Consider the following 17,526-nt stretch of genomic DNA (forward strand, 5'->3'; position numbering starts at 1 on the left):
CTAACAAATGTATACAGTTGTATAACCACATTCGAGATATAGAATATTTCCATTGCTTCAAACAGTACTCTTGTGCCTCTTTGTAGACCATCTTCTTCCTTCCTTACCGATTTCTGTCCTGATAAGTTTGCCTTTTCCACAGTGTCATATAGCTGGAATTAAATAGTAAACAACCTTTTCTATGTAGATTTTTTCTCCTTAGTGTAATCCTATCAGGGTTCCTAAACTTTTTGTGTCATGGGCCACTTTAGGAGGTCTGGTCAAGCCTCAAGACTTCCTTCTTGGAATAATGTTTACAAATGCATAAAATTAAATATTAAGATGACATAATAAAATCTATGTTGAAATATAGTTTTAAAAATATTAAAAGGCCTAATTTGTCATATGCTAGTACATGTGCTTTTAAATTCATTCTTAAATAATGAGTTAGCTGTGGATCTAATTATTGCTACAATATCACAGTAGTGATGAGAATACATTTTATTTTGAGATGTCTGCTGCAACTATAATAAAATATAACAACACTGGTGATTTTTTATTGGTTAAAGAGTCAGTTACTGCTCATTACACTGTGCTTTGTTGCCTATATTAATAGTGAAAGGAAGTGCTACATCCCAAATAGAGGTCAGTGAATTAAAAGTTTAAAGGTTTTTCTCATCTACATGGTTGAGTCCTTGAATTCTATCTAGAGAATTTCTGGGGTTCCATGTGCCTCTAGTTAAGAACTCCTCTTTCTGGGGCCTTGTTGTCACCTCCATCCAGTCTAAGGAGGGCTCAGAGAAGAGCTGTGGGAGATTTTTCTGGGCCTGGCCTGGAAGTAGCATATGTCATTTCCATTCACATTCTGTTTGAAAGAACTCAGTCATATGACTCCGCCCATCTGTAAGGAAGAGTGGGAAATCTAGTCTAGTCTGTACCCAAAGATAAGGTAAATAGATTTTGGTAGCTAGCTCATGGTCTCTGTGACACTAACCTTATTCAGTTTAGCCATTAGAGGATAACACCTAATATGAGGCCATCATAAGATGGTAAAAGCATGGTTTTGAACAGTTTAATGATAATGCCATTTCTTTAATAAGTCTGAAACTCAAGACACAAATCTGGATCTTCTCACTCCAAATCCTATACTCTTTGCAGGATGTTTTGGTGTCTCTTATGATGACACATTATTGAAGAAATACCATGAAGGTCTAGTTGTATGAAAACATTGTTCCCTTTTCTGTGGAGTCCCTGCACTTGGGATTTAATGCTCTGTGGTTGCCATCTTGAAACTTCAATAATTTTATCTTTGATTTTATGTTTTGTAAGTGAAGTCTGATTGGAGCAAGGAAGCATTTGCTGGAGACATGGAGCCTAGACTTACACAAAGTGCTACCTCTCTACCTTCCCTGGACAGGTTCTCTGGCTGCCTGCTCTTTGGCACCTGGTGCCCTGGGCCTGCCCTGCTGTCTCCTTCCCAGTCTCACCTTATGACCAGTGCCACCCTCTGCCTGGGCCAGGAACCAGGTCCTGGGTGCAGGTACAAGGAGTGCCAGAATCTGGTGCATGCCCTATGGTATCTCAGGGCAGGACAAGGTGGCAGCTCTCTCCAACCCAAGCTTGGCACCCTTTCACATTGTGAAATGCCACAACCCTTTGCACAGGTGACTTGGTGGAAGCCTCCTGAACACACCCAATCAAGGTACTGAACATATATTGACATGAAAGTGACAGTCCTTTGGGGCTGTCAGTTGCCCAGAGGTTGGATGCTGACCATGGGGTCCTGCATTTTCATTTTGCACTAGACCTTGCACATTATGTAGCTGTCCTTGCCTGAGATTCCCAATTAAAGCCACTATGCTGAATTATATAACAGGGTCATCCCCATTGTCTCCAGCAGTTCCTTTTCTTTGACACATGGATTTATCTAGAAGGTATGGAAGGATTCTGGGTAAATCTTTTTATCTGTCTTTCACTACCACATAGTATGGGTCAGTTCATGAGTTTTGGTAATTGTGCTCAAAGAAGGCATCTTAGTCTGATCCTGAGGAAATCCAGGGCTATCAGATTTCTCCAAGTAAACTCATGATAATGAATCCTGAGTGCTAGAGGCAGTCTGGGCCAAATTGCGAGGCTGAGGCAGAACAGTTAGAGGACCTCAGAGGATCCTGGCTGGGAAAGGCAAATAAGACACAGTGAAGTGCCCTAAGCATGCTGTGCAAGGAGAGGAGATGCCAGAGTGGAGGGAAAGGGGATAGGCAAAAAGGCAATTCTCCTTTGCCTGACAACTTTGCTTGGGTTGAGCTTTGCTTTGAAGATTCTTAACCTTGAGGAAAATGGCAGCTGGAAGCTGAGGCACGTATCAGCAATGTTTATATGCACAAATCTAAAAGAATCTTTGAAGTTTGGCTGGTAATTTTGCATATTCTTCTATGACAAGTAGTTGTAGCTCTATTGGTATTATATTACCTCTCACATGAAAACAAACCACTCAAGAGTAACTTATAGACACATAAATGTGCCAGACTTCTGATATTTTTCTGCTTCAATATCAAGAAGAATAATAAGCAGGAGGACTAGAAATTGAAACTAGAATTTGTGGTTGCTATACCACTATTCAAAACCACTATTTTACTTCCTTTTGTATAGCCATACTTTCAAAGAAAATGTTTTACTGTTTTTAGCAAAAAGGTGTTTTGGGTTGGATTGTGTCTTCCCCAAGAAATGTGTATGTTGCATTGCGAACTCTCAGTATCTCAGAATGCAACATTATTTGGAGATAGGTTTATTGCAGAGTAATTGCTTAAGATGAGGTTATATTGGAGTACTGTGTTTCCCTAATTTAATATGACTGGTGTCCTTACAAAACTGGGAAATTTGGACATAGAGGTACATACACACGGGGAAATATCATGGGAAGATTGGAGTTCTGCTCCCACAGCAAAGGAACTACCAGAAGCTAGGAGAGAGGCCTGGAACAGATTCTTCCCTAGTGCCTTCAGAGGGAGCATGGCCACGCTGAGGCCTTGGTTTTGTATTCCTAGTCTCCAGAACTATAAGACAATACATTTCTGTTGTTTAAGCCACTCAATCTGTTAGGCGTGTTGTAATGCAGCCCCAGAAAACTAATATAGTAAGCAGAAGTATTGCTTAATCTGTAAGATAAGAAGTCATATTTCATAAAGATTCTCCATTTTATTAGGAACTGATTGATTCAAACAAGAAAAAAAAAAAACAGGAACCATGTGTCACTAAGGTATACAGAATAAACCAGCAATTTCAATAATGTAATCAGCCAGCAGATGACTCAACCCTAAATTTTTCTATTTTAGTTACAGTTCTTAAAGAATCACAGAATCCTCTGAAAGGGATAAAGAAATCCAGGTCTCCTGTCCTCTCTCTGTGTGTATGTCCAATGGACATAGATATATTGAATATGTCCCATGAAAAGATTCTAAGATCCTTCTCAGAAATTTTTTCTTGCTGGTCATTTGGACTTAAGTTATTCCATAATCTACAATTTATACTCATCTTCTCCCCAAAATGATTCAAGGCAGTTGATGACTCTATTTCTCCCTAGTCTGGAAAGTCATAGCCATATTGGTGGCTGGATCAATAATACAACCTTCATTAAACAATTTACACAGACCAATGTGACTCCCCTTGCTATAAAACCATGTAATAATTATAGGAGATATCTTGATACTGGATTTAGTTCAACTTTATTGAATCATATATTAAAACAAACACAATCAGAAGATTCAGGGAGAGAAGGCGAGATGCATAAAGCCTCTATTTTCCAGTTCATGCAGCAGCAACTAGACTCCTGTTCAAATCACTCCCTTTATTAGTGAGACACTGCAGAGCTCCAGACCACAGCTTAGCATCTATGTTACTTGGAGATAATCAATTTATAAAGTTAGGATATAAAGGAGCTAGATTCTTAACATTCTTTCACAGCAGCTGGAGTTTATTGTTGCTTCCCACTCTGCTTAAAACATTTATGGCTAGGAATCACTAAAATAATACTTTCGAATCTGTCCCTTAAATCATGAGTTTTATTATCTTCCTCCTCTGAAACTGAGCCTTGAGACTTACTGCTCTGGGGGAATGAGAGAATAGTTACCTGACTTCTTTAATCATGAAACTAGGCTTGGGGTAGAGTTATTAATGTAAATTCCTTTAGCATATCAAGAACCAAGCCTACTCAGCCGAGATCGCCGTGCCTGCCATAGAGCAGACAAAATGTCCTTTCCTCCTGTGATAGCCAGTCCATGAAGCTTGCAGCCCTGGCGTAGATAAAGATATAATGTAGAACAGTGGTTTTTAACCCAGAGTCCCATCTTCATAACTAATGTTTTGTAATGCCTCCTTTCTAATTCTGAAATGAAAATCATAGGTACCAGAAATTATCTCTACATATAATTTCCAAAAATCAGTATAATCTAAGCCAAATATAAAAGAGACATAAAGGGAAAGCAATTTGTTATAAAATAATAAGTCTTTCAATGTGTAAATGCCTGGGCATGTCTAGTCTAGGAGATATAATGAAGCAGTTAGATGCTTCTCTCTTGTTATAATGAAAAAGTTTGAGTTTAAGAGAAGTAAGAAACTCTTGTGTATAAGAAATACAAGAAAACTAAAGGCCAGAAGTACAATGGAAATGAAAATGTAAACTAGAATTAGGATGTGTAATAAAAGATCAGACTTATTTATATGTGATAAGAGAAAGAGGGGAAATAACCATACTTGAAGTGTGGATAACAGCCGAGACAAATTACAGACAGTTGAAAAGGAGAAAATGAGGAATTATGATATTTGTACAAATGAGTTTGGTCTTCTTTGTTAGTACAATGTAAAATGAGTCCCTTTATTATGACATTAGACAGATTGTATCACACACACAAAAAAACATATCTCCTGTCTTAAAATCCTACTGCATTCCATTTTTGGTATTTAAAAAGACCTTGGATACTATATCCTTAGATAGGCAAAGAGGAAGAAGGCAGATTGAAAAAGAAAATAACATCAGAAGGGGCTTTCAAAAGGGTTGCTTGACAGGCTTTTGGGGACAGAGTCAAAGAAAGATTGAAAACCAACAAACCATTAAAAATTACTTAATCTTAGTAATTAAGTAGCTTTCAGAACTTAGATAACATTTTATACAACATTAAAATATGTAAGTTAGAAATTATATAGAATATTTTTAAACAACCCTTATTGTTAACATTCAATTATAGTTCTGGGTTTCTAAGTCTGTTAAAAGGAGTCTTAAATTCCATCTGATACATATTTGTACTCCACGGCAACAAATGCAGACTGATAAAGAAAGGGATGTTGCACCTGCAATTCAAATACTATGGGGGGCACTGCCACTGGTGATGAGATATTCTGAAATAATGAGCAAATATTGCTAAGCTTCCAAATAAAACAAGGTATAATTGGCACACAATGTGGATGGTGGTTGCATTCCTTGAATTCACTGCATATTAAAACCATGCAAAACTACTTCATGATTCCATGTAAACTGGAGTTAGATTCTAAGCTTAGAAAATGATAAGCAATGTTTTCACCTCCATGAATATCTAGTGAGATATTCAAAAGTCAGCCATGATATTTCTTGAGAGAAGGTATACAAATGGCCAATAAACACATGAAAAGATACTCAACATAATTAGCCACCAGGGAAATGCAAATCAAATCACAATGAAAAAAAAAATCACAATGAGATACCACTTCACACCAAGTAGGATGGCTATAATAAAAAAGACAGACAACAAGTATTGACAAGGATGTGGAGAAATTGGAACCCTCATATGCTGCTGGCAAGATTGTAAAATGGTGCAGCTACTTTGAAAAACAGTCTGGCTTTTCCTCAAAAGGTTAAGCATAGAGTTACCACATGACCCAGGATTATACATCTAGGAATATACCTAAGAAAAGCGAAAACATATGTTCACTGAAACACTTGTACATGAATGTTCATAGCAGCATTATTCATAGTAGCCAAAAGTGAAAACAAACCAAATTCACCAATGGATGAATGGATAAATAAAATGTGGTATATCAATACAATGGTATATTATCCAGCCATAAAAATGAATGAAGCACAGAATGGATGAACCTTGAAGACATGCTAAATAAAAGAAGTCAGACATGAAAGGTCACATATTGTGTGATTCCACTTATATGCAATATAAAACATAGGTCATAGAGGCAGAAAGTAGGTTTTTGGTTGCCTATGGATAGAGAGTTCAGGGGAAATAGGGAGTGATTGCTAATAGGTACAGGATTCATTTGAGGGTGATGGAATGTTCTAAGATTCTGGTGATGGTTGTGTAACTGTGAATACACTAAAAACCATTGAATAATAATTTAAATAGATGAATTTCCTGGCATGTGAATTATATCTTGATAAAACTGTTACTAAAAAACCATAAGGCACAATATTGTAAGGGATGGTCCTAAACACCGTGAGACATCTGGTATCCCTGAACCTGTTCAACTAAGTGCCAGTCACATTTCCCAGTCATTGTGCCAACTAATAATACCTCCACAGAGTTCCAAAACATCCTCTAGTGAGAATCATTGAATTGTGTAAGGCATACAAAAATTCCACCCTTTTTGGTGGACTAGAAGGGAGGAGACAGAAATGAAGGTGGGAAGATTGTTGAACAAGTTCTCATCTTTGTTCTGAGGCCTTGAAACTATAAATGGAGAAGAGACATGCTGGCCTTCTCCTAACCTCACCAGTTGTGGAAAAGGATGTTAGACAAATTGAGGAAAACACCACAATTGGATGAATTATCCTTCCACTCACTGTTGGGGATCCCGGAAGGAAACTGTAGTGCAGGGCAGTCCTGTACCCACTTGGGGGAGTGCATGCCATAGTTAAAAGGGTTGTATGGTGTGCTCAGTTAGAGAGAGCTTTAGTTTGCATTCCTGATTCTCTCTTAGTTCCTGTGTGGCCTGGATGCTGAGTTTGGAGCTGGCAGGCCTGTTATGGACAGTCTGGGCTAGGAGCTGGATAGAGTGTGTGGTAAACACACAGATGCCAGCATGATCCCAGGAGAGGCTGAGCTGGGACCAAGGGACACTAATAGGCTCTAAGCAGAGTGAAGAACTGGCTGGAAATTCATCTAACATAGATGTTAATAGTGAACACTAGTAGTACATCCACATGACCCGGAAATTCTACTCCAAGGTATACACTCAAGAGAAATTATTATATATTTATCCACATAAAAACTGGTATACAATGTTTATGCCAACATTATTCATAATAGCCAAAAAGTAGAAACAACCCAAATGTTCATAAATGGATGAAGAGATTAAAAAATGTGATATGTTAGTACCATAAGGTATTATTTGGCATTCAAAAGAAATGAAGTATTGATACATGCTATGATATGGGTGAACCTTGAAGGCATTAGGCTAGGTGAAAGAAGCCAGACACAAAAGGCCACATATTCTATGATTCCATTTACATGAAATGTCCAGAATAGGTGAACTCATAGAGCTAGAAATCAGATTAATGGTTGCTAGAGACTGGAGGAAGAAGGTAATAGAAAGCAGCTGCTAATGAGTACAGGATTTCTTTTTGGGGTAATTAAAAGGTTCTGAAATTAGATAGTGGTGATGGCTGCACAACTCTATATAGGTACTAAACCCCACTGAATTGTTCATTTTAAAAGGGTAAATTTTATTATATGTCAATGATATCTCAATCAAAAAGTGCACACACACACACACAACTCCACATTTTGTGTGCACATTTGAGTGTAGTGAGCGAATCTATATATTTGCTACATACTCTGATGTTTTTACTTTGCTGTTAAGATAAATGACCCCTGTACATGGCCTACAAGGTTCTTCTTGATCTCTTCCCATACCCTGCCCACTGTGCAGCAATCACACTAGCTCTCATTCTTTCATGGAGACTTTTGCACTTGCCAGACCTGCTGCCTAAAACATTCTTTCCACTACACTTTAGTTGGGCAATTCCTTGTTTCCTTAAGCAAGGTTTTCCTGACCTCCCTGGCAGGGTCAAATCCCTCTGTTAAACCCTCTCCTAGCACCATATCTCTAACCACACCACTGATCATATTGTGCATATTATATTTTGTGATTTTGGATGAATATCTGTCTCTTCAATTAGACTGCAAACTCCTTGAGGGTCGGTGTAATCATGTTTGGTTTTGTTTACCCATACATACCCTAGAACAGTATCTGACATACAGTGCCTAATCTATGTATAGAAATCAGTCAGTATTTATTAAATGAGTCAACGAGTGAGTCATTTTTCTCTTTAGTCCTTGTTATGCTATTTCTGAGTTTACTTCCACTTCTGTCCATTTGTGCCTTCATTCGAAAATGTTCATTGAAGCTGGGCATAGTGGCTCATACCTGTAATTCTAGCATTTTGGGAGGCCAAGGCAGGAGGACTGCTTGATCAGCCTGGGCAACATAACGAGACCTGTCTCTACAAAAGAAGAGAGAAATTAGTAGGTGTGGTGGTGCACGCCTGTAGTCCCAGGTACTCAGCAGGCTGAGTCGGGAAGATTGTTTGAATCTAGGAAGTCCAGGCTGCCATAATTGTGCAACTGCACTCCAGCCTGGATGACAGAGCAATCTCTCTCTCTCTCTAAACATATATATATATATATATATATATATATATATATTCTCTCTCTCTATATATATATATATTCTCTCTATATATATGTTCTCTCTATATTCTCTAGAGAGAAATATGTATATTCATTGAGTGCCTACCATGTGCCAGACTGTGTTTGATTGACTGTGACTGATAAAGTGATAACTGGTCTAATCAACTATCATTATGTAGAAGGAGTCATTTTACCTTCAGTGATTATCTACAAATGATTCTGGATGAGCCCTGGCAAGAATACAGGAATTCATCTCCTTAGAATGTGACTGTGTATATGGCAGAAACTTAAGGCTTCATGGACTATCCCTATGGACTCTTCAATATATTATTCTTGGTAATGTTAATCAACTAAATTACATAATTTAAGCTTGAAAGTTTTTTTTTCTAGCTCCTAATCTAATCCTACTTCCAGATTTCTCACGCAACTGCAAATTTAGTTTTGTAGAAATCAAACTATCAGTATGTGTAAGAACTAGACATAATAACCACAAATCTTTCAAATCCTGACCTAGTCATGTATTACCTATATGAAAACTGCAAAAAAACAGCTGATTAACTTTCATCAATTACTTTTGATTATATAATTAATTGTATTCTCTTAATGAAATCATATTTTAGGCAAATTACTTAGTCTATATCAATTAGTCATAGCAAAAAACGTTCTTACATATTATTCATATTTGTACTAATTCCATAAGTATAAGCAGTAATGTGTTTTTGGTGGAAGCAGAGTTTCTCAAATTATGTAAATTGGAAACTTCTAGGTTGATAATCATGAATTTTCTGCTGAATGTTTAATAGAAGGAAAATGCTTTTTTCTTTTAAAACTTATTTTGAAAAACTGATTATTTTTAATCAGAAAGTAAATTAATGAAAGCTATGCTACAAACAGTAGACTTCATATCATCTGTGGGAGATAGCAATTAAACTAGTCTATAAATGCCATGAAGGCAGAGATCACTTTTTTTATTGTTGTTCACCTTTATATCCCCCAAACTTTAGTACCATGATTGGCATATAGTAGGTGCTCAATCAATCAAATTGTGTACTTGATATTTACAGAGGATAAACTAACAATGTTTGATCTCAGTGTTAATGTTAATAGGTCAAGTTGCTGCTTTGTGTTTCAGTTTATGAAAGAAACCAGAGTAAAAAGTATATTCTAACTTTGAATTAGGGTGGTCAAAACCTGACTTCTTATTGCATGGTTCACGTGAGAAAACTTTATTTAGATTTGTTATATTTTTATGTATATGAGTTCAGAGGCATGAAGATTTGGTTCAATTACCAGTCTTATCCCTTTCATTTTTGCACATTGGCAGGGTTGGAATTAACTTCAAAACCATTCTTTTTACTCCAAGTTTCCATCAAGTGTTTGAATCCCTTTCACCATACTTCTACTAACGTTCTGGCCAAAGTTGGAAACTTAACACCTCCTGAGGCAATTCATTCAATTACAGGACAGCTTGGTCAGAAAATTCTGTTGCATTGGAATTGGCATTCCTGTGCTTCTCACACCCCAGCAAGGATGAGTACATAGAACACATTCCTTTTCCATACAACACTCTCTATACAGTTGAAGACTTTGTTGGCTAGGCAAAATCTCCCCACTTCATGCGAATATTCCATGCAGGACATGGTTTCAAGTCTCTTTCCCTTTCCAGGTCCTTTCCCTGTGTGAATGGGTATACATTTCTTTACATCTCCTGTAAAGTGTGGTGTTCAGAAAGATCTCAGTATTTTAGGTGTGGTTTATTTGCAGTATCATGATCCTGCCAAAATACTGGGTTTGTAGATAGCCGTGTGTGTCAGACATTTTCTTCTGGGTGTATAGTGACAATTTCTATGAATCTGCAACAACCTCCTGTGTAACTAAAGCTAAAGAAAGATTGGAGAAAGTGATTCTTTCCTAGGTCACATAAAAAAGTACTGGAGAGAATATGTAACTCCTTTTCTCTCCATGCTTAGGGAACATATGAAGGCTAAAATAAAGCTGGCTAATAATTTGTTTTGGCTCATATTTCCCTAAGGAAGATAATGGATGTAAAGTGCCTAGCGTGGTGTCTCATACAGAATAGTGACTCAACAAATGTTAATTAGCTTTTTCTTTCCCTTAATCTCATATGTATTTCTCTTAATCTCATATCTCATATATATATCTATATAGTATCCATCATGTATGTACATATATATGTACACATATATTACATTAATATGTACATATCACAAATATGTACACATTATTTTTTTGTGATAGTCTCACTCTATGGCCCATGATGGAGTACAGTGGTGTGAATATAGCTTACTATAATCTTGAACACCTGGGTTCAGGTGATTTTCCTACCTCAGCTTCCTGAGTAGCTAGGACTACAGGAAAGTGCCAGCATGCCTAGCTAATTTTTAAAATTTTTAAGTAGAAATGAGGGTCTCCCTGTGTTGCCCAGGCTGGTTTCAAACTTCTGGCTTCAAGCAATCCTCCAGCCTTGGACTCCCAAAGTGTTGGGATTATAGGTGTGAGTCACTATACCCAGCCTCTCTTCATATTTTTTCTTGGAAATTTACTGTCTCTTTTAAGCATAAGGATGATGTAGGGATGAACAAGTGGACTATAAAATATCTTCTGTAGACTCTGTAAATTATTGGGAGTTCTTTGTTTTCTTTAAGTGACATCCTAAGGAACAGTTAAATAAAATACAAGTCTAGATATGTTTCAAACATTTCCAAATAAAATATAGCACTTTCACAATATTTATTTTTATTTGTATAAATTTAAGGGGTACAAGTGCACTTTCTTTATATGGATATATTGTGTAGTCTTGAAGTCTGGCTTTTAGTGAACAATCTATAGACATTAATTTTACTTACCTAGCTTACTTGAGAAGTATTTTTTATCTTCATTCCTGGCTGGGTTGTGTGTTTAAAATGAGTTTCTTAAGACTAGAAAGACAAGAGTTTTTAAAAATAAGGGGTTTCAATGATATCTTTTCGCACCTTCTTGAATTATAGCTGTCAGTTTAATAAGTGATTAAGAAAAGAGAACTAACATTGATGGGGGAATTTTTAAATATCCTATAATAGTTGTTCCTTAAAAAAAATCTTCTGAGAAACGTAAAGCTATTTTGTTCCCATAAATGAGACTGCTGTTAACGACAGCTAGGGCACATGGTCTTTTCTAGCAATGAGATCATTATAAACACATTGAACTTTGACCCACTATTTTACAAAGGCTTTATTTTAGAAATGAGAGTGACACTAGATTTAGGTATTCGGTCACAAAGAACCAAGAAGAAAGTGTCATTCTATGCCATTGAAAACAGTGCTATTAACTTCAGCATCTAGGTATTACAGGATAATTTAGTACTGCCTGGCATCACTGGTCTTGCCAAGAATGTGGACACTATGGATTCTGTGGGGTTTTCTCCTAACTAGAAAAAAACAAGTCTGCCTGAGTGGAGGTAGTAATTTCCTGATGTTCTTTTTCAAAATGCTCAGCAATCGGAACCTTTTCTTGACTCTGTATATGACGATCACAACACTGAAAATTGCTTTCTAGTCTGTTCACTGTCTATAGCTGCTGATTTGAAAGTAGAAGTAACACTCACCAAGCTCCCTGATATTTTTTTCCTGTTTTTTATTTTTTTAATTTTTTTATTGCATTTTAGGTTTTGGGGTACATGTGAAGAACATGCAAGATTGTTGCCTAGGTACACACATGGCAGTGTGATTTGCTGCCTTCCTCCCCATCACCTATATCTGGCATTTCTCCCCATACCTTCTTTCCCCCCAACTCCCCACCCCCTGCTGTCCCTCCCCTATTTCCCCTGACAGACCCCAGTGTGTGATGCTCCCCTCCCTGTGTCCATGTGTTCTCATTGTTCAGCACCCACCTATGAGTGAGAACATGCAGTGTTTGATTTTCTGTTCTTATGTCAGTTTGCTGAGAATGATGGTTTCCAGGTTCATCCATGCATTCCTATACACCAATAACAGACTTAAAGAGAGCCAAATCAAGAACGAACTGCCATTCACAATTGCTACAAAGAGAATAAAATACATAGGAATACAACTAACAAGGAACGTAAAGGACCTCTTCAAGGAGAACTACAAACCACTGCTCAACGAAATAAGAGAGGACACAAACAGATGGAGAAACATTCCATGTTCATGGTTAGGAAGAATCAATATCGTGAAAATGGCCATACTGCCCAAAGTAATTTATAGTTTCAACGCTATCCCCATCAAACTACCAATGACCTTCTTCACAGAACTGGAAAAAACCACCTTAAGCTCTCTGACTTTTTGTAAAGTACCTTCATATGCTTCGATTCCAGAGTTTTCTCAGATTCAAGATGTGCAATTTTCATTTGAATAGAATATATAATAGAGTTTAAGAAAAATGAATGTCAATTAAAAAATATCATTTTGGAAATCAGGGCACTATTTTCGAAATTATTTAAAATATTAGAAAGATCATATATGCAAATACCAGCCATCTAATTAACATTTTAATTTTGTTTTAGGTTATGGTCAGGTACATAGTAGTCTGTGTGTTCAACTAGAATTAAGACTTGAGGTATGGGCATGAATTTTTAACTTTTCACTCAGTTCCTAGACGCCAAAAGTGATGATTTTTTTCTAATGTTTTGTCATTAGAGATGAGACATAATCTCACTTTTCCAGAGAAGATTTCAGATTTACTGATTGAGAATAGGATGTGATTGAAGTTAGAGTAACAAGTTCGTGCACATAAAAGAGCTAACTTCATTCTATTCTACAGTCTTGAACTGCGGCCTTTTTTCTCAGTCTTGCAAGTAAGGAGGAACAGTTGGGAGAATAAATGAAAAATTCAAAATGCCTTTTGATGATATAATATCAAACACAAAGCTCTCCAATAATTACCTATTCAAATAGGAATAGGTAATTATTGGAGAGCATTTACAACTTATGATTTAGGATAAATTACCCTGCTTATATGTGACAATAGATAATCTATTAGTCAGGTGTCTTTAAGAAATAAGTCTTGGTAACATGATACTATTTACTTGGAAACAAACCTACATTATAATCATCAATTATTATTATCTCTTCCCTAATTCAAGTGAGTTTAAAAACTGGTGCTACAAACACTCCTTCCTTGTGTCCAAAAGTTGCTGTTGACTACTTAGATACCATAAAAATTCCCTGGCTTCAATCATCTCTTGTGGCTGGCTTATGTAATTACCATGAAAAAATACACCTTACACGCCTCCGTTGTTAGAATTGGAGCACTTCAGTAATTAGACTATAAACCCCAGGAGCACAGAAACTTCCTATCATATTTATGGATGTATTCCTAGGACCTAGCACGTGGGCACTAAGTAAATTTTTGTTGAATATAGGGGAAGAGACCTTGTCTTACTCATCAGTTTCGAATGATGTTTGGAATATAGCAGATGCTCAGGAAATATTGTTTGAATGGATTTACTGATAATTATCACAGGGTAATGATAAGCATTTTCTAACTTCATCTTACATATGAGTATACCAAAAGGTAGTTTACAGTTACATAATTGATCATTAGTTTCTAGTTATTTTACAGATTCAATTCAATTCAGTTTACTCTTTTACTTTTGCTTTGACACTGATAATTTCTAAAACCTAAGTAAGATTATCAAGATCATTATTTAAAAAGGAGTTTCTGTGCCACATTTTCCTTGTCCAGTCTATCATCGAAGAGCATTTGGGTTGGTTCCAGGTCTTTGCTATTGTAAACAGTGCCACAATGAACCTACGTGTGCATGTATCTTTATAATAGAATGATTTATAATCCTTTGGGTATATACCCTGTAATGGGATTGCTGGGTCAAATGGAATTCCTATTTCTAGGTCCTTGTAGGGACATGGTTGAATCTGGAAACTATCATTCTCAGCAAACTGACACAAGAAGAGAAAATCAAACAACGTATGTTCTCACTCATAGGTGGGTGTTAAACAATGAGAACACATGGACACAGGGAGGGGAGCATCACACACTGGGGTCTGTTGCAGGGGACTAGAGGGGCACAGCAGAGGGTGGGGAGGTTGGGGAGGGATAACATGGGGAGAAATGCCAGATATAGGTGACGGAGGGGATGGAGGCAGCAAAGCACATTGCCATGTATGTACCTATGCAACAATTCTGCATGATCTGCACATGTACCCCAGAACCTAAAGTACAATAATAAAAAAAAGTTCATCCTTAAAAAAAAAAATAAAAACAAAGGAGTTTCTGTAACAAAGCCATCATTTCCTCCTCACAAATTACTTATTAATAACAAAAGGAAAAATAGTAACTATGCAGTGGAGACGCTAAATAACCCTTTAAGCCAGTGATGAAGATTAACATCATGTTTGATGCCTCTGGATGTGATTCCCCGTGAAAGATACCAAATCTTTTACATATGCTGTCAGTATTTTTTCATTATCCCAATAGAAATGGAAAGTCATTCACTCAAGCGCATTCAGTAACTTTTAATGATTGCTTGTTATGTGCCGGGTACTGCGCTAGATGGTGGCAAAACAAAAGGGAATATTGAGGAAATTGAGACTAATGGGAGAGTCAGACATTTAATCAGAATGATGTAGTACAGAAGCAGGAGGATGGAGATATTAGTTGTCTGTGGGAGCTAGTTTCATAGAAGTCAAAACTGAGGTGGATCGTGAAGGGTGGAATAAGAGTTCTCCAGGTAGAGAGGAAAGGAGGAGTAGCATGTATAATGGAACAAAGCCTTGAAAAGTTCAATAATCATGTCTAATTTTATGCCAGATGTAGTTCAGAGGCATTAAAACTGAGTTCAGCTACTTAAAAATATTTTTACTATGAAATATTACACACATAATAAAAGTGCATAAAATAACTATCAGCTTACTGAATTAATTATAAAGCAAATATGCATGTAACAATCATTGAGGTCAAAAATCTACAAAATGTCCAGTAACACCAAGATCAGTACCCCTCCATTCAGTACCACTTCTCAACCCTCTCCTTCCCCCAAAGGTAACCATTCTATTATTTTAATAGTTGTGTTAGAGTTAATAGAAGGTAGACTTTTCACAGTTTACATTCTAATGATATACCACTTTGCACATGGTATAAGACACTATTCTGATTTATTCATGCCTTTACTATTTATTTATTTTGAGATAAAGCTCACTCTGTCACCTATGCTGGAGTGCAGTGGCACAATTTCGACTCACTACAACCTCCACCTCCTGGGTTCAAGCCATTCTCCTGCCTCAGCCTCCAGAGTAGCTGGTATTACAGGTGCCCGCAACCACCTCCTTGGCTAATTTTTGTATTTTTAGTAGAGATGGAGTTTCACCATATTGACAAGGCTGGTTGTGAACTTCTGACCTAGAGTGATCCACCTGCCTCAATCTCCCAAAGCGTTGGGATTACAGGTGTGAGCTACCATGCTTGGCCCAATTCTTGTCTTTACTATTTAGAAATGCATTTCTATGCAAATCAAAACCACAGTGAGATACCATCTCACATCAGTTAGAATGGCAACCATTAAAAAGTCAGGAAACAACAAATGCTGGAGAGAATGTGAAGAAATAGGAAAACTTTTACACTGTTGGTGGAGTGTAAGTTATTTCAACCATTGTGGAAGACAGTGTGGCGATTCCTCAAGGATCTAGAACGAGAAATACCATTTGACCCAGCAATCCCATTATTGTGTATTACCCAAAGGCTTATAAATCATTCTATTATAAAGACATATGCGCATGTATGTTTATTTCAGCACTATTCACAATAGCAAAGACTTGGAACCAACCCAAATGCCCATCAATCATAGACTGCATAAAGAAAACGTGGCACATATAAACCATGGAATACTATACTGCCATAAAAAACAATGAGTTCGTGTCCTTTGCAGGGACATGGATGAAGCTGGAAACCATAATTCTCAGCAAACTGACACAGGAACAGAAAACCAAACACCGCATGTTCTCACTCATAAGTGGGAGTTAAACAATGAGAACATATGGTCACAAGGAGGTGAACGTCATACACCAGGGCCTGTCGGGGGTAGGGGGTAAGGGGAGGGAGAGCATTAGGACAAATATCCAACGTAGATGATGGGTTGATGGGTGCAGCAAACCACCGGGGCACATGTATACCTATGTAACAAACCTGCATGTTCTGCACATGTATCCCAGAACTTGAGAATGCATTTCTAAACACTATATAGTTAAAAAATTTTTAACAGGTGTAAACCATACAGAGAACTATGCACGATCACATATGACAACTCAATGATTTCCCATAAAAGGGACATAGCACCATCACACAGCAATTGGAGTAGAACATCACTAATTTCCCAGAAGCATTTCTTGTGATCTCTTCCAATCAATTGCTGCCACTTTCTTCTTCCTCACAGGTAACCACTCATTCTTTTGTGGAATCATATAGTCTATGTGTGGAATCATATGTTATATGTATATTTTATGTTTAACTTCTTTTATTCCACATTATTTTCTTTTTAGATTTCATCCATTATTTTATGTAGCCATACTTTTTCATTTTCATTGACCATATTCCAGTATATAAACTTATCATAATTTATCCATTCAGTTGATGAATGTTTGAATTGTTACTAGTTTTTGGATATCAGAAATAAGCTTCTGTGAAGGGTTTTGTACCTGTTTTTTGGTGTTTATGTGCATGCATTTCTGGTATGATATACTTTAGGAGTAAAATTTAGGTCAAAATATAGTGGCATCTTCAAATTTAGTAGATAATGTCAAAACAGTTTTGTACACCCTCATCAGCAATTTATGAGTGTTCCCATTGCTCCACATCCCATCTTCTCAACAGGAATTCCAAATCAGCATTTGGAATTGTCTTTAATTTT

This window comes from Aotus nancymaae, unplaced genomic scaffold (genome assembly GCF_030222135.1).
Source record: "Aotus nancymaae isolate 86718 unplaced genomic scaffold, 86718_ANA_hifiasm-v0.15.2.pri h1tg000002l, whole genome shotgun sequence".
NCBI lineage: Eukaryota > Metazoa > Chordata > Mammalia > Primates > Aotidae > Aotus > Aotus nancymaae.